A 26,053-nucleotide genomic window follows, 5' to 3' on the forward strand; every position below is an offset into this window, starting at 1 on the left:
CTTCTCAGCAGTGTGCTCTGTCATTTTGACCAATAAACTTAATACCTTTAACAGGGTATGATTAATGAAGCTTTTATCCGGTTTAAAACACTAAAATCTCACTATTCTATCACATAGAATACCACAGAGGTATTCTTAGCAGATTCCCCAAATGAAGACCCATAATTCAGAGTAGGGAAACAGGTGAACACAAGAAAATTATTCAGAGGTTAATCATTTGAATGGTGATGATAGGGAAATTTGAGAAAATCTACTTTAGAGATAGGTCTAAGAGGCATTGGTATAAAAATAGATTTAGCTTTTTACTAAAATTTGGAATATTTAATACTCTTTCCACTTCATAGAATGCCTTCTTTTTCTTTTTTCAAAAATTTTTTTCACTAGCTGTTAAAATTGACAGGGACTTTTAAAATCTGATTTGCAACTTGTACCAGTCCATCAGAAAAAAATGGAATAATTTCCATTTTTAAAAAGGTAATGGAATATAAAGGTAAATTTCTTAATGTTTCTTTATAGCTCATAAATTTAATTACTTGATATGATTGTTCAACCTGAAAATATTATCAGTGTATTTCTAATTTAAATTGTCAGTTCATAATTTTTGAAGACCAATTTTGGGGGCTGCAATTCATTAAGAAAAACTGGGAAGCAATGCTACACTTAAAATTAGGTTTAAACGTATTATGAAGCCAATCGAAGTGGACATTTGATAATTTTGAAGCTTCTGTACCTTAATCAAACTGCTAAACTAAAGGATTTCTTATTTAAGTCAAATTCTTATTTCCTATTTGAGATCCTCAACTGAAAAAGAATTTAATTTTTTCCCAAATTCTTTTGCATTTTTTGACTGTGTAGATGTACCACTATGAATTTCAAAATAATTTTATCTAAGTAGATCTATCATGAACAGACTATTATAAAATGACATAAAGGAACAGTTTCCTTTTAACTAGAATTCTCTATAAAAAGTAAAATTCTCTTTTTTAGTTATAGATGAAAGATATATTCCTAAAAGTCACAAAGTATCTACATATTAAATACACATGTCCCTATAAACATGTGGTAATATTTTCAGAGCTTAAGTCACTATAGGCATTCTGTCATCGACAGTAAATGTGTTTTTGTTAGAATAGAAAGAAAGGTCGGTGGAAGTATATCTTTACAATCCTATCCCACTTCATATAACTTTTATAGACTTGAAAAATATAGAAGTTAGCTTTTCTTAAACATCTATAAACATTTGCTTGACATTCTAGGTAATATTTCTCCAAAAAAAGATGCTTGATCAGTTTTAAAGAGTGGAAGATTAAACATCTCTGTAATCTAGTTCTAATACAACTCTTAGTATTTTATCTGTCTTAAAAATCTTAACCTTCATACACTCTCTCAGTTTTCTTGTCTAAAATGTAATTTACTTGAGGATTTCCAGTATGCTCTAAAAAGCAATGATTATTTATAGTAGGTATATAAAAGAACTATTAAAGGACAAAGTACTTAGATACTCAATACATTTAGCAACAAGTTCAGATAAAACAGAAAAAAAAACTATGTGTGTGTTTACACAGCAAAAGGGAAAATAGCATTATATTTGTATAAGTCTTAAAACATTTTTCCTATGAATGATGATACAAGAAGAAAATGAAAACACATTCTTAAATGCAGTTTATAAGTTAGCACCTATGATAGTCTGTTCTATGTGTAAGGCTGTTACTATGGATCTAAAATGGTATATTAGATTTTAAATATATTTAGCAGTAATTTATTGCATGTGTAATATGTGTTGGGAGTCCTGCTAGGAAGTGGGGTTTAATCCTCATAGAGAGTTTAAACTGTATTGAAAGAGACTGATAGAGAAACAGCTATAGTACATTGCGATAAATAAGGGCTGTAAGAGAGGAAGTACAAGGTGGGTGGGGCATCAAACAGCCTTGGCAGAACCAGTGGAAGAAAGGACATTTAAGCTGGCATGGTCCTGTCAGTGGAACAGGAAAAATTGATGAGACAAGGAAGTTGGATGGGATAGACTGGGGAGGAGAATAAATTTTAATCAGAAGAAAGTATGGGAGTACCTATCACTGGATGTGTGAGAGAACATGATTATTTTTTAGAAATTAAAAAAAAAAAAAAACTCAGATATTTGGACAGTAGAATGCCAGGGGTGAATTCAGAGAAGAGGTTGAAAATCTAATAAGCCAGATAATTTAGGGCTTTGTAAATACAATGAGAAGTTTAGACTTCATTCTAAAAGTGATGAAAAGTGATGGTTAAAAGTGGTTTTAACCAGAAAGAGGCATGATCAGATTTCTGTTATAGAAAGAGCCTTTAAGAGTTATGCATAGAATGGTTTGGAGGAAGCTATCCTTAGTATGGTTAGTTCAGTTAGGGAGATGTTTCAGTAATTCAGGTGGTAGAAAAGGATGATTTGAACTAGATTAGAGAGATGCTTAAGAGAAAGAAGGGTCTGGACTTGGGGGCTCACTGGAGGAAGGAAGGGAGTGACAAAGAAGGAAAAAGAAGTCAAAAAAGTTTCTGGGTCATAAAATGAGTACTTATGGAAACGCCAAAGTACTTATTGATTAAGTGGGAAGAGTTTGGGAAGAGTCTTTTCCAAAAGTGAAAGCCAAGCTGAAGATATAGGCCTAAAAGTCACTGGCATCTAAATGGTCAGTGATGCCATGGGATAGGATTAAATTATCCTAGAGGAGCATGGTGAACTAAAGAAACAAAGGATCTAGGCAGAACCCCCCTGAGTAACAGCAATAGTTACGGGATAGACTGAGGCAGAGAAGTCTGTAAGGAGACAAGGGAGTAGCCAGGAGGTAGATGGGGAAACGTCATTGGTAACCTATGACTTAAGTCACTCTTCAGAGTAAGCATAAATTTGTCCTGGGTCATCCACTCCACGTTTAAACTAGAGGTTCATACACAAGCTGCTTACACATAACTTGTTGTGTAGGTTATTTGCATTATACCATATCTAAGCATATATGTACTAAAAATAGATATTATATAGAACTTTCTCGTTTCCTCTTTTATGCTTCATTTCAACACGGATGCCATTGTAACAGATAAGTCGGGTATTATTTTGCTTGTTTATTGCTTGTTTTTATTTAAAAACCAGTATATTTGAGGAGGTTCAGTACATCTTCCACATTTCAGACTTTTTGAGAGGTTTGGCAGGAGGTTGGGGATATCATAAGACTCCTTGGAAATCAGTTCTTGTAAAAGAAAATGTTGGTGGTTTAAAAAATAAAAATTCAGACACAGATGGATCAAATTTATTTCCACACATATGAATTTGAATGTGAAGTGGTTGACCAAATGCATTTTGCACTCATCTAAATATAACTCTGTGAATAGTGAATTGAAAGAAAGTGCTGATTTGTGTGTTCTCTTGCTCTTCTAATATTTAGCCATCACCATTTACTAGTCAATTTTTCTTTGATTTTTGGGGGCCTCACTGGAGTTGCATTTCCAAAGGTTGAGAAGAAAGTTTTAAAATATTCTCGTTAAAATTTTCTTAAAGATTACTTCTCATGGAGGATACTTCAGATAGCCTGTGTCTCATCCTATCAGCCCATCCCTGACTTCAGTCATAGCTGCAGTAAACAGCTCCAGAAATGCTCATATACCCCTCCAGCTGACCAAACCTATCTTTTTGTCCTATCTTTTCTTTAAGCTAACACCTCCAGTTCCTTCAGTGCTTATCCATGTGACTTGGTTTCCATAACTCATGTTATCTTGATTTTTCTCATCATGTGAATGCCCCCTCTTAAAAGCCGGTGTACAGAACGGAGACACGACCCCAAGTCAAGGCACAAGAAATGATTATTGTGTTATTGTAGTAAACGAATATAATTTTTTTGTTCTCTGCATCCCATCTGCAATATTGTAATTTATAGGAAGAATGCATATGTTTGGTTATCTGAGTTTGGCCTTCAGCCACAATTCCTAGATAACAGCTTCTCAAACATTTGGAATTTCCTGAGATAAGAGCAGTGAGATAATACTTGGACTCTTGTCCTCAGTTCTTAAAGAAAACTCTTATCCTCAGTTCTTCAAGGAAGGTGACTTTGGAACCCACTCAAGGTAGGGGCTGGTTGCCAATTATGTGATTAGAGAGTTGGAACTTTGTCTCACCTCCTAATTTCTAGGGAAGAGGAGAGGGACTTGAGGTTGAATAGGACATTGCCCTATATATCTCTTCATGTGGCTGTTGATTCAAATCCTCTAATATCCTTTTATAATAAACTGGTAATCTAGTGGGTAAATGAGTTTTCCTGAGTTCTGTGAGCCATTCTAGCAAATTAATCAAACCCAAAAAGGAAGTCATTGGAACCTCCAGTTTGTAGCCAGTCAGCTAGTAGCATAAGTACCTAACTGGGCTAACAACTAACATTTGAAGGGGAGGATGGTCTTGTAGGACCGAGTTCTCAACCTGTGAAACATGATGCTATCTTTTATATAGAATTAGAATGGAGTTGAATTCTCAGACACCCTGCTGGTGTCCTGAGAATTGCTTGTTGGTGTGGGGAAGAATTGGCTTGTTGGTATGAGGAACACACCCCTGTTGGAATTGGGTCTGGAAATTCTTTTCACCACCTCAAAGGAGAAATGCCACATTTATCTTTCCTCTTTCTCCCTAGCCATTCTGTAGCTCTAGGAGAACTAACCACAGGTGCATTATTATTCCCAAGGGACAGTAGGGGAGTGGAGACAGTGTATATGAGTTCCAGCTTCTATTCTTCATGTGGGCAGCACTAGAAAGGCTGTCTAGGTGCTTTTCAGGAGACCCAACACAATCGAGCCTCCATTCTACAGGAATGACTTTGATTATGAGCCTTTTCCTTTTTCCTTCCTCCTTACCTCACTCATTCTTGTTTTCTGAGACTACATTCCAGTTAAAGTACTTCCATCCCGACCCTTTTCTCAGACTCTGCATTCCAGAGAATCTAAACTAAGTTGCTTATATTTGGCATTTTACCTATAATGTGGAATAGTACTTGGACTTAATAGAACAAAGATCAAGAAACATTCATTTCTATTCTCATTGAGGTTTCACCAAATTTATAGAAAAAAAAAGTAAATCATAACTTTTTATTCTGGTTCAGCAGTTCCTTTTCAGTGAATATAACTACTTAGTCTAATCACAAGTAATATTTTGTGTTGACTACAGTGTATGCTGACATGTAAATGGAAGAGAGTTACATGTATAGAAAAGAAAAATATAGGTACTAATCCTGACTACCAGAAGTTTACAAAATAATTGGAAAAATGAACACTATGAAGTAATTAAACATCATATCAAAGAAATGCAGATAAATATTCTGTAAATTCAATGATAAGCACTTTGCAGCTATCAAAGACGGAAATAAACATAATCATATATTCTCAGTCAAAGGGAAGAAGCAAATATTAAAACAGATTTTGTAGGGTGAAAGGAAATTATATTAACACGTGAATGAACATATGTTATATGAATAATTTGGTCTACTTATAATTTTTTCTTTTTTTTTAATTTTTATTACATTTTCTTGGCTCATCCATTTTATTTACTATAGGTGGCTACATTCGGAAAATCTTTTAATAAGGTAAGAGCTTTGTATAAAGTTTTTTATAATGATGATTGACATTTTATTTTTAGAAATTTTAGAAAGCTTTAAAGAGTAGCCATTTTCTTTAAAAAAAAAATCTGTAGTGTATTGCTATACTACTGTTTAAATATTGCACATGTGCCTAAAATTTTTCGAAATATGACAAAGACTTCTAATTTGCTGAAAGATTGAAGTAGCCAACCCAAGGGAAATGAGAAATCTCTAATAGACGGCTATTTGAGCAGGACAATTTGATGATCGCTTCTCAAACACTTTCTACCAAAATTCTGATGAAATAATGTAAGATATCAGCATAAGAAAGGATTTCAAAGTAGGCTAGTAACTAGTTCATGTTTCCAGTCCTTATAGTAATTTATTCTGCTCAATAGGAACAATAGAAAAGTAGATCAATACTTGTATAGGTAGAAAAGTAAAATTTTCAGTATTATAGACAAATAAAAAACAAATTTAGAACTGGAAGAACTTAATATCTACTGTAACTTCTTACTGAAGGAAAGTTACATCAAAATGGTGAAATAGAAATTTTCCATCTTGTTCCTAAAGAAGCCTGGTATTGAGAATCTCACAAGTCAGAAGTCTGGTGTAGAAGTTCCAGCACACTGTTGGAGCAGAAAAAGAAAATCTGAGAATGTACACATTGAAAAGCATAAAAGGAACAGTTTCACTTTACCCGCACTACTCCTCCCCCAAGGCAGCAGAGCTCAGTGCCAAGAGAGATCTTCTTTGACCACAGTTTCTCCTACAGGGAACAGAGGGAGTCTGTGAGTGTGGACCCAGCTTTCCCAGTTGTGTGGGTTGCTGCTAAAGAGACCCACTTCTTTCTCAACCTATCCAGAATCCTGAAGTGTGCTGGGTAACTAAGAGGTGGGGAGCAGCTGGCAAACTAGCACTCAGGCTCTCAGAGGGCATTAAAGAGATGTGGATCCTACCAACTGTGTTGCAGACTCCATCAGGAAGCCCACCGCAAGCTGCTGTGGGTGCCCTGCCTATCGACCCTTCCAGTTGGCCCCCAGCCCTCCATTCACATCACCCACACACACTCCCACTTCGCGCTAGGTCGTGCACTTGCCTTCAAGGGCAGCAGGGGCAAGCTTTTTCAGTAGACTAGTGAGCGAGCAAAAAAGCTGGCTCAACTCCATGGGACTGAAAGAAAGCACACAAGCTTGAGCATTCAGCATTGCCCGAGGGAAAGTGAACGGGAGACTGTCAGCATTCAGCCTGGCTTTGCAGGGTCTAGAGAAGGTGTACAATCTTAGCCTCAGGATCCCTAACAGGGCTGACAGAGGGGTTTCTCTCCTGAAGCCAGTCAGTAGAGATTGGAGTAGGCAAATGCTTCTTCATATGTGAAGAGAACAATGCAAGTCATCAAAGACATGACACACCAAAGGTACACAAAATGTTCTAGTTACTAACTCCACAGAAATGGAGATCTGCAGTTTGCCCCATAAAATATTGGGACAAATAGTTGTTTTAAGGGATCTCAGTGAGCTACAAGAATTAACAAAAGACAGTTTAACAAACAAGAGACAATTTTAAAAAAATCAGGAATCAAGAACACCTGATTTGTTGAACTTTCTGTATATACATGTATATGTACCAAATAGGAATTCTGGAGCTGAAGAATGCAATGAATGAAATGAAAAATGCAATAGAGAGCAAGAGCAGACTTGATCAAAGAATAGAAAGAATTGGTGAAGTAGAAAGCAGGTCACTTGAAATTATCCAGTTAGAGGAAAACAGGAAACAAAACAATGAAAAAGAGTGAAGAAATCTAAATGAACTATAGGAAACTATTAAAAGAAGTAATCTGTGCATCCCAGAAGGAGAAGAGATGGAAAAGGGGGCAGAAAGTTTATTATTTTAAAAGATGAGAATTTCTTAAATCTTGGGTGAGATTTACAACTCCAAGTACAGGAAGCTTATAGATCCCCCCAAAATTTCAACTCAAAAATATGTTCTACCAAGACACAATATAATAAAACTGTCTAAAATTAAGGACAGAGGGAGAATTTTTAGAGAGGCAAGAGAAAAATCCTCACATACAGGAGAACTCCCATGAGACTATGATTGGGTTTTACAGCAGAAACCTTGCTGTCCAGGAGAGAGTAGAATGATATATTCAAAGTGCTTGAAGAAAAAAACAGTCACTACAGAATATAGTACGGAGGTTCCCAAAAAAATTAAAAATAGAGCTACTCTGGTGGTTTAGTTGATAAGTTGTATCCAACCCTTGCAACTCCATGGACTGCAGCCAGCCAGGCTCCTCTGTCCATGGGATTTCCCAGGTAAGAATATTGGAGTGGGTAGCCATTTCCTTCTCCAGAGGATATTCCTGACCCAGAGAACTACCCTGTGATCCACAAGTTCCACATCTGGATAATTACCCAAAGAAAAAGAAAACACCTATATTCATTAAAGCATTATTTACAATAGCCAAGATATGGAAACAACCAATTGTCCATTAACGGATGAATAAATAAAGAAAATGTGGTATACATATAGATCTTCCTTAACTTATGATGGGATTATGTCCTGATAATTCCATCATATGTTGAAAATATTTTAAGTTGAAAATGCATTTAATACACCTACCTACTGATCATCAAGTTTAGCCTCACCTGTCTTATACATGCTCAGAACACTTGCATTAGCCTAGAGTTGGGCATAATAATCTAACACAAAGACTGTTTTATAATAAAGTATTGAATATCTTCTGTAATTTATTAAATACTGTACTGAAAGTGAAAACCAGAATGGTTGCAAGTGTATTTACACTTGCGATCACATGACTCACTGGGAGCTGTAGCTAGCTGCTGCCGCCCAGCATCAGCAGAGTATGGTAACAAATATCACTAGACTAGGAAAAGATCAAAATTCAGTTTGTTTCTACTAAATGAGTTTTGCTGTAGCACCATCATAATGTTGAAAAATTATATAACTTGAACCATCATAACCTGGGGACCATCTGATATAATGGGCTATTATTCAGCCATAAAAAGAAGGAAATTCTGCCATTTGTGACAGCAAAGATGGAACTCTAGGGATTACATTTAAATGAAATGAATCAGAGAATGACAAATACTGTATGATCTCGGTTATCTACGGACTTTTTAAAATTAAAACTCAAAGAAACAGAGAGGTTGTCATGGGCTAGGGGTAGGGAAAAGGGAAGATGTTGCCAAAGATTACAAACAGGGTTGTAAAATGAACAAGATCTGGGGATCTAATGTACAGTACAGTAACTAGTGAATGATACCATATATTTTCTGTGCCACCTCAGTCTTATTGATAACCTATGTCCACTTAAAAAAAATGTACAACGTGAGAGTTGCAAGTTAAGTTTTATTGGGAGCAGAACGAGGACTGCAGCCTGAGAGACAGCACCTCAGATAGCTCTGAGAAATTGCTCCAAAGAGAATGGAGGCAAGAACACGTGATTTTGATGAATGGGGAGTCCATGCAGTCACGCACATATTTTTTTGCAGAAAGTTTCTGCTAGTCTTGTGAAATTTCTGCTAGTCACAAGAAATAGTCCTCACTGTGACGGGTTTTAGTATTTTAGTAGATATGAAGAGATACAAGAATAGGGCTCATAAAAACAGCTGCTGAAAATATTTAACTCTCTGAAGACCTGTCCTGCCATTTTTTCCAGAGCGCAAAGTTCCTAATTTCTTCTATCCTCCCTGAACTCCTTCAGGGGGTGATAAAGGTCAGCATCAGCATCATATGATTTAATCCTTGAAGGGATAGATGTTCAGCACTCATGTTATTGTTGTTGTTGTTGTTCAGTCACTAAGTCATGTCTGACTCTCGGACTGCAGCACGCCAGACTCTCCTGTCCTCCACTATCTACTGGACTTTGCTCAAATTCACATCCATCGAGTTGACGATGCTATCTAACCATCTCATTCTAGCTGCCCTTTCTCCTTTTGCCTTCAATCTATCCCAGCATTAGGGTCTTTTCCAGTGAGTTGTCTCTTCAAATTAGGTGGCCAAAATACTAGAGCTTCAGCTTCAGCATCAGTCCTTCTGATGAATATTCAGGACTGATTTCCTTTAGAATTGACTGGTTGGATCTCCTTGCTGTCCAAGGGACTCTCAAGAATCTTCTCTAGCACCACAGTTCCAAAGCATCAATTCTTTGGTGCTCAGCCTTCTTTATGGTCCAGTTCACATATCCATACATGACTACTGGAAAAACCATAGTTCTGACTACACAGAACTTTGTTGGCAAAGTAATGTCTCTGCTTTTTAATACACTGTCTAGGTTTGTTAGAATTTCCCTTCAAAGGTGCAAGCTTCTTTTAATTTCATTGTTGCCATCACTGTCTACAATGATTTTGGAGCTCAATAAAATAAAGTCTCTCACTGTTTCCATTTTTTCCCCATCAATTTGCCATAAAGTGATAAGGCTGAATGCCATAATCTTAATTTTTTGAATGCTTAGTTTTAAGTCAACATCTGCTGGATCATCGAAAAAGCAAGAGAGTTCCAGAAAAACATCTATTTTTGCTTTATTGACTATTTCAAAGCCTTTAACTGTGTGGATCACAATAAACTGTGGAAAATTCTGAAAGAGATGGGAAAACCAAACCACCTGACCTGCCTCATGAGAAACCTGTATGCAGGTCAGGAAGCAACAGTTAGAACTGGACACGGAACAACAGATTGGTTCCAAATAGGAAAAGAAGTATGTCAACGCTGTATATTGTCACCCTGCTTATTTAACTTATATGCAGAGTACATCATGAGAAATGCTGGGCCAGATGAAACACAAGCTAGAATCAAGATTGCCGGGAGAAATATCAATAACCTCAGATATGCAGATGACACCACCCTTATGTCAGAAAACAAAGAAGAACTAAAGAACCCCTTGATGAAAGTGAAAGAGGAGAGTGAAAAAGTTGGCTTAAAGCTCAACATTCAGAAAACTAAGATCATGACAACCGGTCCCATCACTTCATGCCAAATAGATGGGGAAACAGTGGAAATAGTGGCTGACTTTATTTTGGGGGACTCCAAAATCACTGCAGATGGTGACTGCAGCCATGAAATTAAAAAACGTTTACTCCTTGGAAGGAAAGTTATGACCAACCTAGACAGCATATTAAAAGCAGAGACATTACTTTGCCAACAAAGGTCCATCTAGTCAAGGCTATGGTTTTTCCAGTGGTCATGTATGGATGTGAGAGTTGGACTGGGAAGAAAGCTGAGCACCAAAGAATTGATGCTTTTGAACTGTGGTGTTGGAGAAGACTCTTGAGAGTCCCTTGGAGTGTAAGGAGATCCAACCAGTCCATCCTAAAGGAGATCAGTCCTGGGTGTTCATTGGAATGACTGATGCTGAAGCTGAAACTCCAATACTTTGGCCATCTGATGCCAAGATCTGACTCATTTGAAAAGACCCTGATGCTAGGAAAGATTGAGGGCGGGAGAAGGGGACGATGGAGGATGAGATGGTTGGATGGCATCACCGACTCAATGGACATGGGTTTTGGTGGACTCCAGGAGTTGGTGATAGACAGGGAGGCCTGGCGTGCTGCGGTTCATGGGGTCACAGGGAGTCAGACATGACTGAGCGACTGAACTGAACTGAACTGAGTTTTAAGTCAGCTTTTTCACTCTCCTCTTTCCCCCTTATCAAGAGTTTCTTTAGTTACTCTTCACTTTCTGCCATAAGGATAGTGTCATCTGTGTATCTGAGATTATTGATATTTCTCCCAGCAACCTTGATTCTAGCTTGTGACTCATTCAGCCTGGCATTTTGCATGATGTACTCTTCATAAATTAAATAAGCAGGGTGACTGTATGCAACCTCGACATACTCCTTTCCCAATTTTGAACCAGTCCACTGTTGCATGTGCAGTTCTAAATGTTGCTTCTTGACCTGCCTACAGGTTTCTCAGGAGACAGGTAAGATGGTCTGGTATTCCCATCTGTTGAAGTTTCCACAGTTTTTTATGAGCCACACAGTCAAAGGCTTTAGTGTATTCAATGAAGTAGAAGTAGATGTTTTTCTGAAATTCCCTTACTTTTTCTGTGATCCAACAAATGTTGGTAATTTGATCTCTGGTTCCTCTGCCTTTTCTAAATCCGGTTTGTACCCCTGGAAGTTCTTGGTTCTTGCATGTACTGTTGAAGCCTAGCTTGAAGGACTTTGAGCATTACCTTGTTAGCATGTGAAATGAGTGCAATTGTGCAGTAGTTTGAATATTCTTTGATATTTCCTTTCTTTGGGATTGAAATGAAAACTGACCTTTCCAGTCCTGTGGCCACTGCTGAGTTTCCCAAATTTGCTGGCATATTGAGAGCAGTAGTTTCACAACATCTTCTTTCAGTATTTGAAATAGCTTGGCTGGAATTCCAAGCTATCACCTCCACTAGCTTTGTTCTTAGTAACGCTTCCTAAGGCATACTTGACTCCACACCCCAGGATGTCTAGCTCTTCATGAGTGAGCACAGCATCTGGATCATTAATATCTTTTTTGTATAGTTCTTCTGTGTATACTTGCCACCTCTTCTTAATATCTTCTGCTTCTGTTAGGTTTCTGTCCTTTATTGTGCCTATCTTTGCTTGAAATGTTCCCTTGGTATCTCTAATTTCCTTGAAGAAATCTCTAGTCTTTCCCATTCTATTGTTTTCCTCTATTTCTTTGCACTGATCACTGAGGAAGTCTTTCTTATCTCTTCTTGCTATTCTTTGGGACTCTGCAGTCAGATGGGTAAATCTTTCCTTTTCTCCTTTGCTTTTCACGTCTCTTCTTTCTTCAGACAACCATTTTGCCTTTTGCCATTTCTTTTTCTTGGGGATAGTTTTGATCACCATCTTCTGTACTGTCTTACAAACCTCCATCCATAGTTCTTCAGGACTCTGTCTATCAGATCTAATCCCTTGAATCTATTTGGCACTTCCACTGTATAATCATAAAGGATTTGAAGATCTGCAAGACCTTTTAGGACTAATACCAATAAAAGATGCCCTTTTCATCATAGGGGATAGGAATGCTAAGTAGGAAGTTAAGAGATACCTGGAGTAACAAGCAACTTTGGCCTTGCAATACAAAATGAAGCAGTGCAAAGGCTAACAGAGTTTTGTCAAGAGAATGCAGTGGTCTTCGGAACATTCTCTTCCAATAACACAAGAGATGACTACACATGGACATCACCAAGTCAATACCAAAATCAGATTGGTTATGTTCTTTGCAGCAAAAGATGGAGAAGTTCTATACAGTCAGCAAAAAGAAGACTAGGAGCTGACTGTAGCCCAGATCATGAACTCTTTATTGAAAAATTCAGTCCTGAATATTCATTGGAAGGACCAATGCTGAAGCTGAAATTCCATTACTTTGGCCACCTGATTCCAAGAGCTGACTCATTTGAAAAGACCCTGATGCTGGGAAAGTTTGAGGGCAGGAAGAGAAGGGGACGACAGAGGATGAGATGGTTGGATGGCATCACTGAGTCAATGGACACGGGTTTGGGTGAACTCTGGGAGTTTGTGATGGACAGGGAGGCCTGGCGTGCTGCAGTTCATGGGGTCACAAAGAGTCGGACATGACTGAGTGACTGAACTGAACTGAAATTGAAGAAAGTAGGGAAAACCACTAGGCCATTGAGATATGACCTAAGTCAAACTCCCCAATGTAGAATCCAATAACTTTTTTACTAGTTAAGGTATTACTCCTCTTTTGTCTCATTCTGTGCAGTGATAATATGAAAATTAAAACATATAATCTACTTACCTCAGATTTTTCATATCAAGATTCACAGTATGAATATTCATAAGTACATTTAAACAATTTATCAAAAATAAGAATAATGCTTTTGAAATTTAAATACATATATGGTACTATGGTGTTGTGTTGAGGTGTGTACTCCAAGTGTGGTGTTGGAGAAGACTCTTGAGAATCCCTTGGACTGCAAGGAGATCCAACCAGTCCATCCTAAAGGAAATCAGTCCTGAGTGTTCATTGGAAGGACTGATGCTGAAGCTGAAACTCCAATACTTTGGCCATCTGATGTGAAGAACTGACTCATTTGAAAAGACCCTGATGCTGGGAGGGATTGGGGACAGGAGGAGAAGGGGACGACAGAGGATGAGATGGTTGGATGGCATCACCGACTGGATGGACATGAGTTTGAGTAAACTTCAGAAGTTGGTGATGGACAGGGAAGCCTGGCGTGCTGCAGTCTATGGGGTCGCAAGATTTGGACACGGTTGAGTGACTGAACTGAACTGATTTTTATCCACTGTACCACCAGGGAAATCTGGAACCTCATTTTTAAATAGAGTCTATCATTTGGTTTTTTTTTGAAGTTGGGCTTTTGTGTATAAGAATGTTGTTGTTGTTCAGTTGGTAAGTCATGCCCAACTCTTTATGACCCCATAGACTGCAGCACTCCAGGCTTCCCTTACTTCATTATCTCCCAGAGTTTGCTCAAACTCATGTCCGTTGAGTCAGTGATGCCACCCAACCTTCTCATCCTCTGTCACCCCCTTCTTCTCCTGCCCTAAATCTTTCCCATCACTGGGGTCTTTTCCATTGAGTTGTCTCTTCGTATCAGGTAACCAAAGTACTGGAACTTCAGCTTTAGCATCCATTCTTCCAATGAATTATCAGGGTTGATTTCCTTTAGGATTGGATCTCCTTGCTGTCCAGGGGACTCTCAAGAGTCTTCTCCAACACCACAGTTCAAAAGCATCAATTCTTCAGTGCTTAGCCTTTTTATGCTCCAATTCTCACATCCATTCTGGCATAAATATTGTTGTAATATATAATAATAGTGTACCAGTAATGTATATGTTGCATGTGCTCAGTTGCTCAGTCATGTCCGCTCTTTGCAACCCATAGACTCTAGCCCAACAGGCTCCTCTGTCCATGGGATTCTTCCAGGCAAGAATATGGGAGTAGATTGCCATTTCTTCCTCCAGGGGATCTTCCTGATCCAAAGATGAAACCCACATTTCTTGCGTCTCCTGTGTTGGCAGGTGGATCCTTTACCACTGAGCCATCATGCACTATGTAAATTTGTGTAACATGTTATAAACTAGCTACATAACCATTGTTTTTACATTTATGACTAACTTCATTTTGAACACAGAATTTATTCCCTTCCTCCAGATTTCCCAGTCCTTATACTACCCACACCTGAAGTCCTGCTTGACTCTCTTAGCTTCATCATCTCACATCCATCTAGACAATCAGTTTTGGCAATCAATTGATTCACTTTTCTCAATGTCTTACATTTGTCTTTTGTAGTCCATTACTTTGCCATCCTCCAGTTTATATCCTTCTCACTCATTTCTGGACTCTTCAACTGGTCTCCCAACTGACCTTCCTTCATTCCTCATTCTACCCCCACATACTGCAGGACTGAGCTTTATTTGATCATGAACTTTATTTGAGCATGCTATAGCTCATACAATGCCAGTAATTTCCACTTTATGGAAAATAAATTCAAAATTACTCATCGTAGCCCTTCACATATTGGCTTCCACGTACTTGAACTCTCACTGGTCTTGTATGTGTTAACCATTGGCTCCTGTTTGATTGACATGAGCGATCATCTTCACATGTTCTCCCTTCATGATTTTCTGTAGGATATACCTGGAATGAAACTCCACCTCCTCTATAAAGTCAGTTCTACAAACATCAGTCTTCTGAGAGTTCTCACTACTCTGAATTGTTAGAGCATTTACTGTTAACATCATTCATTCAGTGATGAATCATCTTGTATCACTATAACTCCTTTCTGATTTTTCTTGCATCTTTTAACTGTTCTCATTGCCTTGTTTTGTTTCATAAAACTAGATTGTAAGCTCACAAATCAAATCCTTGCAGTCTATTATATCTAGCACACCTAATACAAAAACTGGGCTCAGTAATTACATTCTCAATATTTTTATTTTGCCTTTGGATAGATCATTATAACCAAGAGGTGTAGTGTTAAGTCATTTTTTCACATTGTGACTATTCTTTTTCTTTATTTAAAAAGATAGCATCACAGAGATAAAATTTGAGGGAAATAAATTGATTAGCCTGAATGGACATAAATTCTCAAAAAAAAAAACCCAAAAAACTATAGCCATGTTCTTTTACTGACATTAATTTAAAATAATGACCATTCATTAACATAAGTTTCCCATTGTTTTACAGTGCAAAACCAAAGAGTACATTATTTCCCTGTTGACATCCCAGAAATTTAGAATTTTAGTATCACATATCTATTTTGAGACTATAAAGGGGGTTGCAGTATGATAGTATCAAGGAAAACAATGTGTTCTATCAGTTCAATTCAGTCACTCAGTCGCGTCTGACTCTTTGTGACCCCATGAATCGCAGCACACCAGGCCTCCCTGTCCATCACAAACTCCCGGAGTTTACTCAGACTCATGTCCATCCAGTCGGTGATGCCATCCAGCCATCTCATCCTCTGTCGTCCCCTTCTCCTCCTGCCCCCAATCCCTCCCAGCATCAGGGTCTTTTCCAATGAGTCAACTCTTCACATGAGGTGGCCAAAGTATTGGAGTTTCAGCTTCAGCATCAGTCCTTTCAATGAACACCCAGGACTAATCTCCTTCAGGATGGACTGGTTGGATCTCCTTGCAGTCCAAGGGACTCTCAAGAGTCTTCTCCAACACCACAGTTCAAAAGCATCAAATTTTTGGCGCTCAGCTTTCTTCACTGTCCAACTCTCACATCCATACATGACCACTGGTAAAACCATAGCCTTGACCAGACGGACCTTTGTTGGCAGAGTAATGTCTCTGCTTTTTAATATGCTATCTAGGTTGGTCATAACTTTCCTTCCAAGGAGTAAGCGTCTTTTAATTGCATGGCTGCAATCACCATCTGCAGTGATTTTGGAGCCCCCAAAAATAAAGTCTGACATTGTTTCCACTGTTTCCCCATCTATTTCCCATGAGGTGATAGGACCAGATGACATGATCTTAGTTTTCTGAATGTTGAGCTTTAAGCCAACTTTTTCACTCTCCTCTTTCACTTTCATCAAGGGGCTTTTTAGTTCCTCTTGACTTTCTGCCATAAGGGTGGTGTCATCTGCATATCTGAGGTTATTGATATTTCTCCTGGCAATCTTGAGTCCAGCTTGTACTTCTTCCAGCCCAGCGTTTCTCATGATGTACTCTGCATATAATTTAAATAAGCAGGGTGATAATATACAGCCTTGACGTACTCCTTTTCCTATTTGGAACCAGTCTGTTGTTCCATGTCCAGTTCTAACTGTTGCTTCCTGACCTGCATACAGGTTTCTCAAGAGGCAGGTCTGGTATTCCCATCTCTTTCAGAATTTTCCACAGTTTATTGTGATCCACATAGTTGAAGGCTTTGGCGTAGTCAATAAAGCAGAAATAGATGTTTTTCTGGAACTCTCTTGCTTTTTCGATGATCTAGCAGATATTGGCAATTTGATCTCTGGTCCCTCTGCCTTTTCTAAAGCCAGCTTGAACATCTGGAAGTTCACGGTTCACGTATTGCTGAAGCCTGGCTTAGAGAATTTTGAGCATTACTTTACTAGCGTGTGAGATAAGTGCAATTGTGTGGTAGTTTGAGCATTCTTTGGGATTGCCTTTCTTAGGGATTGGAATGAAAACAGACCTTTTCTAGTCCTGTGGCCACTGCTGAGTTTTCCAAATTTGCTGGCATATTGAGTGCAGCACTTTCACAGCATCATCTTTCAGGATTTGAAATAGCTCAACTGGAATTCCATCACTTCCACTAGCTTTGTTCATAGTGGTGCTTTCTAAGGCCCACTTGACTTCACATTCCAGGATGTCTGGCTCTAGGTGAGTGATCACACCATTGCGATTATCTGTCATGAAGATCTTTTTTTTTTTTTTTCATTTATTTTTATTAGTTGGAGGCGAATTACTTTACATCATTGCAGTGGTTTTTGTCATACATTGAAATGAATTAGCCATGGATTTACATGTATTCCCCCTCCCACCTCCCTCTCCACCCGATCTTTTTTGTACAGTTCTTCTGTGTATTCTTGACACCTCTTCTTAATATTTTCGGTTTCTGTTAGGTCCATACCATTTCTCTCCTTTATTGAGCTCATTTTTGCATGAAATGTTCCCTTGGTATCTCTAATTTTCTTGAAGAGATCTCTAGTCTTCCCCTTTCTGTTGTTTTCCTGTATTTCTTTGCATTGATCCCTGAGGAAGGCTTTCTTATCTCTCCTGGCTATTCTTTGGAACTCTGCATTCAAATGGGAATATCTTTCCTTTTCTCCTTTGCTTTTTGCTTCTCTTCATTTCACAGCTATTTGTAAGGCCTCCTCAGACAACCATTTTGTCTTTTGCATTTGTTTTCCATGAGGATGGTCTTGATCCCTGTCTCCTGTACAATGTCACGAACCTCTGTCCATAGTTCATCAGGTTCCTGTCTATCAGATCTAGTCCCTTAAATATATTTCTCACTTCCACTGTATATTCATAAGGGATTTGATTTAGGTCCTACCTGAATGGTCTAGTGGTTATCCCTACTCTCTTCAAGTCTGAATTTGGCAATAAGGGGTTCATGATCTGAGCCATAGTCAGCTCCCAGTCTTGTTTTTGCTGACTATATAGAGCTTATCCATCTTTGGCAGCAAAAAATATAATCAATCTGTATTAAAGGCATGGAGATGAATGAATGTATTTTGCCAAGTACAACATTAAGAAGTGCTCCAATGAAGCAGTGAGCAATTTCTAATCTAGGGGTTCACCTTAATCTTATGAAAACCTCCACCCATTCCCCCAGCTTTCTTTCTTCTTTTTTTAAGCTCCCTTTTTTCTCTTTTTCCTCCCAGCTTTATCATAGTGACAAATAAAATTTCTTCACTTCCATCTTCACTTCCCGTGAAAGTGAGTGATGATGTGTACATGCACATAACAGATATGAATGTTTTATCCTTGATTCCAAACATGCATGAAGGTTTTGCTTTCTCTTCTGACATTGATCATACCTCAAATCTGCTCTGTTGAACAAACTTCCAGTATCATCCTTGTACTCACCTAGCATCTAAACCCTAGGCAAACTGTGATTTGTACTTGGCCTTGACTCTGAAAGCCCACACTGGCCTCATCTCCTCAAGAGTTGATACGACACATCTTCATTTTATATGTTTGCAAGCCAAATGCCTAGAAAGGTTTATCAATCTGTTCAGTACCACAGCAAATTGGAAACAAACCTAGACTGGAATTCTATTAATTCAGGAAGCATAAAATATTAACTCTAAAGTGTATTGACATATCTTGGTTACATATATTTATATATGTGTGTGTGTGCTGTATGTTTAGTTGCTCAGTCGTGTCCAACTCTTTGCAACCCCATGTCTCCTGCCAGGCTCCTCTGTCCATGGGGATTCTTCAGGCAAGAATACTGGAGTGGGTTGCCATGCCCTCCTCCAGTGGATCTTCCCAACCCAGGTATCGAACCCAGGTCTCACACATTGCAGGCAGATTCTTTACCATCTGAGCCACCAGGGAAGCCCTTATATGTGTATATGTAGATATATATTTGTATGTGTAAATGGCCCCCAGAAATGTAGCTTTCTTAACCAGTTAAGTAATTAATGGCTAAATTCATATTAAATGAATAAATAAATAAATAAGTAACCTAAGAATGTAATTAGTCCACTTTGAACATCAATCTTTAGTGGAAAATATGACATCTGTTAGCCTATCAAGTATTTGGCAAAGACTTCAATGAATGCTAAACCTCTTTAAAGATCGGTAAACTATATTCTATCATGTGTTTGTGATGACAAAGAAAGATTCCTTTTAGATCATGGATGAAAGTGAGATTAAAACTTTTTAGTTTTATAATTGGAAATTTGGCTGTGAGTCACACAAACTTGATATTTTAGGGCCCAGCCTATTAACCAACATTAAAGTTAAAGGGCTGTCTAACTGCTTTTAAGTAGTTAATAAAAGAAGAAGTGCAATTGACCATATAATCAGAAACTCAGATTCTTACAGTTAATTATCAGAAACAATGACAAAATTAAATACTTAGTCTGACTCAGTGATGCCTGTGGTTTAAAGAAGCTAGGATGTTTATATGTTTTAGCTATCAAAGTAGTAATCAGTATCTCCTTCAACTACATATCTATGTCTCCTTCAACTATGTATGTAGAAGTATCTCCTTAAAAATGCCATCAATAAAATTTTATGTTTAAAATAAGAAGAAAAATGTGCTTCCTGGCTAGATGGCAGGCAGGCAAGACTGCTGGGTATGCCCCGTCCTTGAATCTACAAGCAAGAGAGCCGGTCCTCTATGCCTCTGGACCTCTGGTCTATACCATGGCAGATTCTGAGTACCTCTGAGCCCCTGGCTGCTGGTCTGCCTGCACCGACTTCCCACTCACCAGAAAGGGATTTCTCCTGTTTACTGAGAATATATTGTGCCTGGTGATTCTGATCTGCTTTCGTGCCTTGACATCAGGGTACTCCTTGTCGGTGATAGAGATGACCTTTGCCGCTATCTTTTTTGTTGTCTACATGTGTGACCTGCCCACCAAGATACAGATCATCAGCTGGTCTTGGAGTGATTTCTTCTGAACCCTTGTAGCGATCATCCTCTAACTGATCACCTCCATTGTGGATTATGGTGCTTGTTGAGAGAGGAAACAACTCCAAAATCACAGTGGGAGGTATTGTCCTTATGCGCCGCATGACTCTTTGATTGTGATGCCTACATTACCTTCCCCTTCCCTGACAGCTCAGTTGGTAAAGAATCTGCTTGCAATGCAGGAGACCCCGGTTCGATTCCTGGATAGGGAAGATCATCTGGAAAAGGGATAGGCTACCCATTCCAGTATTCTTGAGCTTCCCTTGTGGCTCAGCTGGTAAAGAATCTGCCTGCAATGCGGGAAACCTGGGTTTGATCCCTGGGTTGGGAACATCCCTGGAGAAGGGAAAGGCTACCCACTCCAGTATTCTGGCCGAGAGAAGTCCATGGGCTGTATAGTCCATGGGGTCACAAAGAGTCAGACAGGACTAAGCAACTTTCACTTTCACTTGTCGCAGCAAAGACATATAGCAGCCCCTTCTGACCCTGCAGATGGCTGGATATAGATGAACTTTCTTCATTTCTCTCAGCAACCTGAAATAAACCTTGAAATACCTCCTCCCCACTCTTACAACACTCCCAGTCAACTCCCAGCCTCCTATTGAGGTAAAAGTGCCTTAATCATAAGAATTTGTCTTCTAGCCTGCCAATCAATGCTCCTGGGTATGTCTGCCAGGAGACAGTATCCAGACAGACATCAGTTCTGCCTGGACAGTGCCCCCACCTAAGAAACATGACAGAAGAGGGTACCTCAGATTTCAGACTATAGGCCCCATGTTGTAACCCACTCTAAATAACATCCTCAGGGTGTATGTGGGGTGGGGAGTGCTCTGTGGGGGAATAAATAAATACTAGGCAGATTATTGGGCTTCCCAGGTGGTGCTAGTGGTAAAGAACCCGATGGCAATGCAGGAGATGTAAGAGATGCTGGTTCGATCCCTAGTTTGGGAAGATTCCCTGGAGAAAGGAAAGACTACCCACTCCAGTATTCTTGCCTGTAGAATTCCATAGACAGAGGAGTCTGGCAGGCTATGGTCCAAAGGGTCACAAAGAGGTGGACATGACTGAAGAGATTTAGCATGCACACATGCAGATTATTAGAAAAACTTAAAAGAAAAATGCAAACATATATCTGATAAAAAGTTAATATCCAAAACATATAAAGAACTCCTACAACTTGATAGAAAAGATAAAGAATCCAATTAAAAAATGGACAAAGGACCTGAATAGATATTTCTCCAAGAATGCTCAATATCACTAGTCATTAGGGAAACATAGATAAAAACCATAATGAGATTTCACTTCACACCTGTTAGAATGGCCACTATCAAAAACATAAGAGAGAATAAATTCAGACATGGATGTTGAGAAAAGGAACTTATGCACTGTTCATGAAACTGTATTATAAATTGGTACAGCCACTATGCAAACCAGTATGGAGCATCTTTAAAAAAAATTAAAAATAGAACTACCACATGATCAAATTGCCAACATCTGTTAGATCATTGAAAAAGCAAGAGAGTTTCAAAAAAACATCTATTTATGCTTTATTGACTGTGCCAAAGCCTTTGACTGTGTGGATCATAACAAGCTGTGGAAAATTCTTCAAGAGCTGGGAATACCAGACCACCTGACCTGCCTCTTGAGAAATCTGTATGCAGGTCAGGAAGCAACAGTGAGACCTGAACATGGAACAACAGACTGGTTCCAAATAGGAAAAGGAATATGTCAAGGCTGTATATTGTCACCCTGCTTATTTAACTTATATGCAGAATACATCATGAGAAATGCTGGGCAGGAAGAAGCACAAGCTGGAATCAAGATTGCTGGCAGAAATATCAATAACCTCAGATAGGCAGATGACACCACCCTTATGGCAGAAAGTGAAGAAGAACTAAAGAGCCTCTTGATGAAAGTAAAAGAGGAGAGTGAAAAAGTTGGCTTAAAGCTCAACATTCAGAAAGCTAAGATCATGGCATCCAGTCCCATCACTTCATGGCAAATAGATAGGGAGACAGTGGAAACAGTGACAGATTTTATTTTTGGGGGCTGCAAAATCACTGCAGATGGTGACTGCAACCATGAAATTAAAAGATGCTTGCTCCTTGAAATAAAAGCTATGACCAACCTAGTTCAGTTCAGTTCAGTTCAGTCACTCAGCCATGTCTGACTCTTTGTGACCCCATGAATCGCAGCACACCAGGCCTCCTTGTCCATCACAAACTCCCGGAGTTTACTCAATCTCAGGCCCATTGAGTCGGTGATGCCATCCAACAATCTTATCCTCTGTTGTCTCCTTCTCCTCCTGCCTCTAATCCCTCCCAGCATCAGGATTTTTTCCAGTGAGTCAACTCTTTGCATCAGGTGGCCAAAGTATTGGAGTTTCAGCTTCAGCATCAGTCCTTCCAATGAACACCCAGGACTGTTCTCCTTTCAGGATGGACTGGTTGGATCTCCTTGCAGTCCAAGGGACTCTCAAGAGTCTTCTCCAACACCACAGTTCAAAAGCATCAATTTTTCAGTGCTCAGCTTTCTTTATAGTCCAACTCTCACATCTATACATGACCACTGGAAAAACCATAGCCTTGACCAGACGGACCTTTGTTGGCAGAGTAATGTCTCTGCTTTTTAATATGTTGTCTAGGTTGGCCACAACTTTCCTTCCAAGGAGTAAGTGTCTTTTAATTTCATGCCTGCAGTCACCATCTGCAGTGATTTTGGAGCCCCCAAAAATAAAGTCTGACACTGTTTCCACTATTTCCCCATCTATTTCCCATGAGGTGATAGGACCAGATGCCATGATCTTAGTTTTCTGAATGTTGAGCTTTAAGCCAACTTTTTCACTCTCCTCTTTCACTTTAGCTCACATTAAATATGATTTGTTTATAAATACATTTTTTTGAGTTGCATTTAACTAGCTGATTATGTATTTACAGATATTTGTGCAAATATGTTGATTTATATTTTTAAATATTTTTTAAAGGCTAAATCCACTTAAAATTATCAGGCTCTATGTTTTTCAGTAGGTTCAGAAAAAAATCATAGTCCTCAGGCAATATATGTTTACCTGTTTATATGGGGAAAAAATGGTACTGAGAGAAGAAAGGTAATGTGCCTTAGCAAGTTTCCTTGGTTAGTGTAAGTCAGGACAAGAACCCCTATAATTTAGGTTTCTTTTATTTCACCATCACCATATTCCTCAATGTGGCATTATTTTCAAAAGCATAGAATTCTATAGAAAGCATTATATATATGGGAGATTTAGGGTTTGTGTTCAAGTGGTCTCCTGTGAAATTCAGGCTTTGAGTGGAATTTTAATTGGATATTAAATGACATTTGGATTTGAAAGGAAATGTAATTAAAGTGTTAGTAGTATTAGTACTGGCATTGGTATTTTCTAAAATAGAGAAGCCATAACATGCAGTCATAGGAAAATGAAATTCCATGAGCATTCAGTTATTGCTTGCTTTTTGTTAGAATATATATGTACATAGGTTGTGTGTGTGTGTGTGTGTGTGTGTGTATAAATCCAACAATAATTATTATTAAAATTGTTAAATTTCAATACATGGAAAGGATTAAAGGTGTCATGTCATTACATCTCTTTATTTCTTAGAAACAGAAAATGACACTCAAAGGCATGAGGTGATTAACCCTTCCATATAGCCAAGTCATGGCAAGCTGGGAATTAAAATCCAGATTTCCTGACTTACAGTACACAGTCATTATGGGGCTTTTTTGTTTATTGTTTGTTTTAATTTTTTCCATGTTGCTGCATAAATGAGGTCGCAAAAAACAAATAATTTTTGTAGGTGTAACAAAGCAATATAAGCAATAACCTAACAAGTATTTCTTTTTAACAAGAAAATTCCTATCCTACATCCTTATTTTGAAGACCTACATGATAAGCACTCTAAAAACCATTAACCAGCAGTGAGAAGCCAGATAAACCAATTTACATCCTGATCTTGCAATGTTTCTTCAGCCCATTGTTTCCACCTTGCTCATTGCTCAAAACTTTAAGTTTATTGCTTTATTGAAACACCTCAAATATTTCAGTAACAGTTCAAGTGTAGGGTTGGGTTTCAGCTTCTTTGTGTTTCACTCATAATGGCACATGACCCTATGTGCATGTTTCAACACATCTACCTTAAAAGAGAAAACTACTTAAAACTTAGGGCCACTGTTAGTAATAAAAGATTAGACAGAAAGGATGTCAGGAAATTTTAAAGATGATTTTTAAATTTGCCCATGCCATTTGTTCAAAACTGTAACCACATTCAACAATAACATTTATCCTTCAGTCTTGAAAACCAACAATGGGTGTCACCAGCGGATGTAAACAGACTAGCTGAAGGACCACTTTTTTTTTGGTTTTCTTTTTCATCAATGCTCTGAACCAGCTGTATGGTCTGATTAGCTTGAAACCCACTTTTTGTCTCTCTCATCTAAGTCCTTTTTTTCTGGCTAACAAATTAAAAGACAGTGTTTTTTTAAGCCTTCAGAATGTTCCAGTGAAGATCAAAGTAGATGTTTTTAATCTTTTATAATGAAAGTCTTACTTCCAAATATTGTTTTTATTTTGCTTAGTAAAATCCTAGGCAGTAAAGCAGATACTAGGTCAAATTTCCATTCAGTGATTTTTAAATTGCCAGTTCCTTAATTTCAGCCAGTGGAGAAAGTGACACTTCATTCCCCAAATCAATAAAATGACCATCAGTCATAACCAATAAGAGCAAAGACTAGATTGGCAAAATTTCCAGTTGAGTAAGGAAAAGAGCACATACTCTGCTTCAATAATTTCCAAAATATTATTATTTTACTATTACTGCTATTGGCTGTAATACTGAGATGCTATAATAGCAAGCATTTTCATTCATTATTTTTATCATTAAAACAACTCAGTGAGGTTGATACTATTAATTACATTTTGTGTGAGCAAACTGAAGCTCATAGATGATGGGTGACTTGCTTAAAGTCACATAACTATCAAGTGGCAGAATTGGGATTCAGACCTAGGTCTTTCTAGTTCTAAAGATTACATCTTTTGATTACACCATACTTCTAGAATACAGTTTTTCTAAGATTGAGGTGGAAAAGACTGAGGATAAGAGAATGACAAAGTAGATAACATAGTCAAGCATTTATTTGAGACTTGAAAAACTTGACATGAATAACAGAAATGACAGAAAATACATGTAGTTATATGGTGAATAACAAATACACTTGGTTACAGATTGAAACAATTTGCTGCTTTTAACTTTATAAATCTTAAAAACTTCCAAGATTTATACTTAGATAACTCATTCAGCCACACATGCTACTCTGCTAAACATCAAAAATGAGAAGTACATACAATTCATCAAAGAAGAATTTAAAGTTTGCTTCAACTGGACTTTGAATTTAAATAAATGTGTTGAACTGAGGGCATACAGTTTAGGATTCGTTATTCCTTGGAGCGCATGTGTATGGAACAGTGGCAGACTTAGGATAACACTCATGCCCCAGATTGTCTGGCAGCACTTTTGACTCAGCAGATAAGTAGACTTGAGTGCCTAATCATAATTGCTTGGCTAATGATGTATGTGTTTAATTGGATATCTGTAATGATTAAGAGCAATTACTGTTTTTCAAGTATTATATTGAATCTAGAGCAGATATATTGCAAACATTATTAAGGTAATAATTGCTCGGTAAACATTTCATTTTTATAAGCACATTGTGCTTACTCTTAAAAAGCTCTAGAAAATTGGTTTTTAATACCAGTGGTTCCATTATTGAGGCATTACTTCCAGGAATGTTATGAATATTTCATTTGGAATTTGAATGAGAGCTGTTTTTTTTTTTTAATTTAAGGTATCC

General features: G+C 38.1%; 1 protein-coding gene and 1 pseudogene across 1 annotated transcript in view; one reads left to right on the plus strand and one right to left on the minus strand.

Moving 5' to 3' along the window:
* PPP1R1C (protein phosphatase 1 regulatory inhibitor subunit 1C) overlaps nucleotides 1-26,053 on the minus strand; it is a 126,347-nt gene that overhangs the window by 80,982 nt on the left and 19,312 nt on the right. The window lies entirely within an intron of this gene.
* On the plus strand, nucleotides 19,924-20,697 carry LOC110134294 (proteolipid protein 2-like; annotated as a pseudogene).

Source organism: Odocoileus virginianus, chromosome 13, assembly GCF_023699985.2.
Source record: "Odocoileus virginianus isolate 20LAN1187 ecotype Illinois chromosome 13, Ovbor_1.2, whole genome shotgun sequence".
In the NCBI taxonomy this organism is placed as follows: Eukaryota; Metazoa; Chordata; class Mammalia; order Artiodactyla; family Cervidae; genus Odocoileus; species Odocoileus virginianus.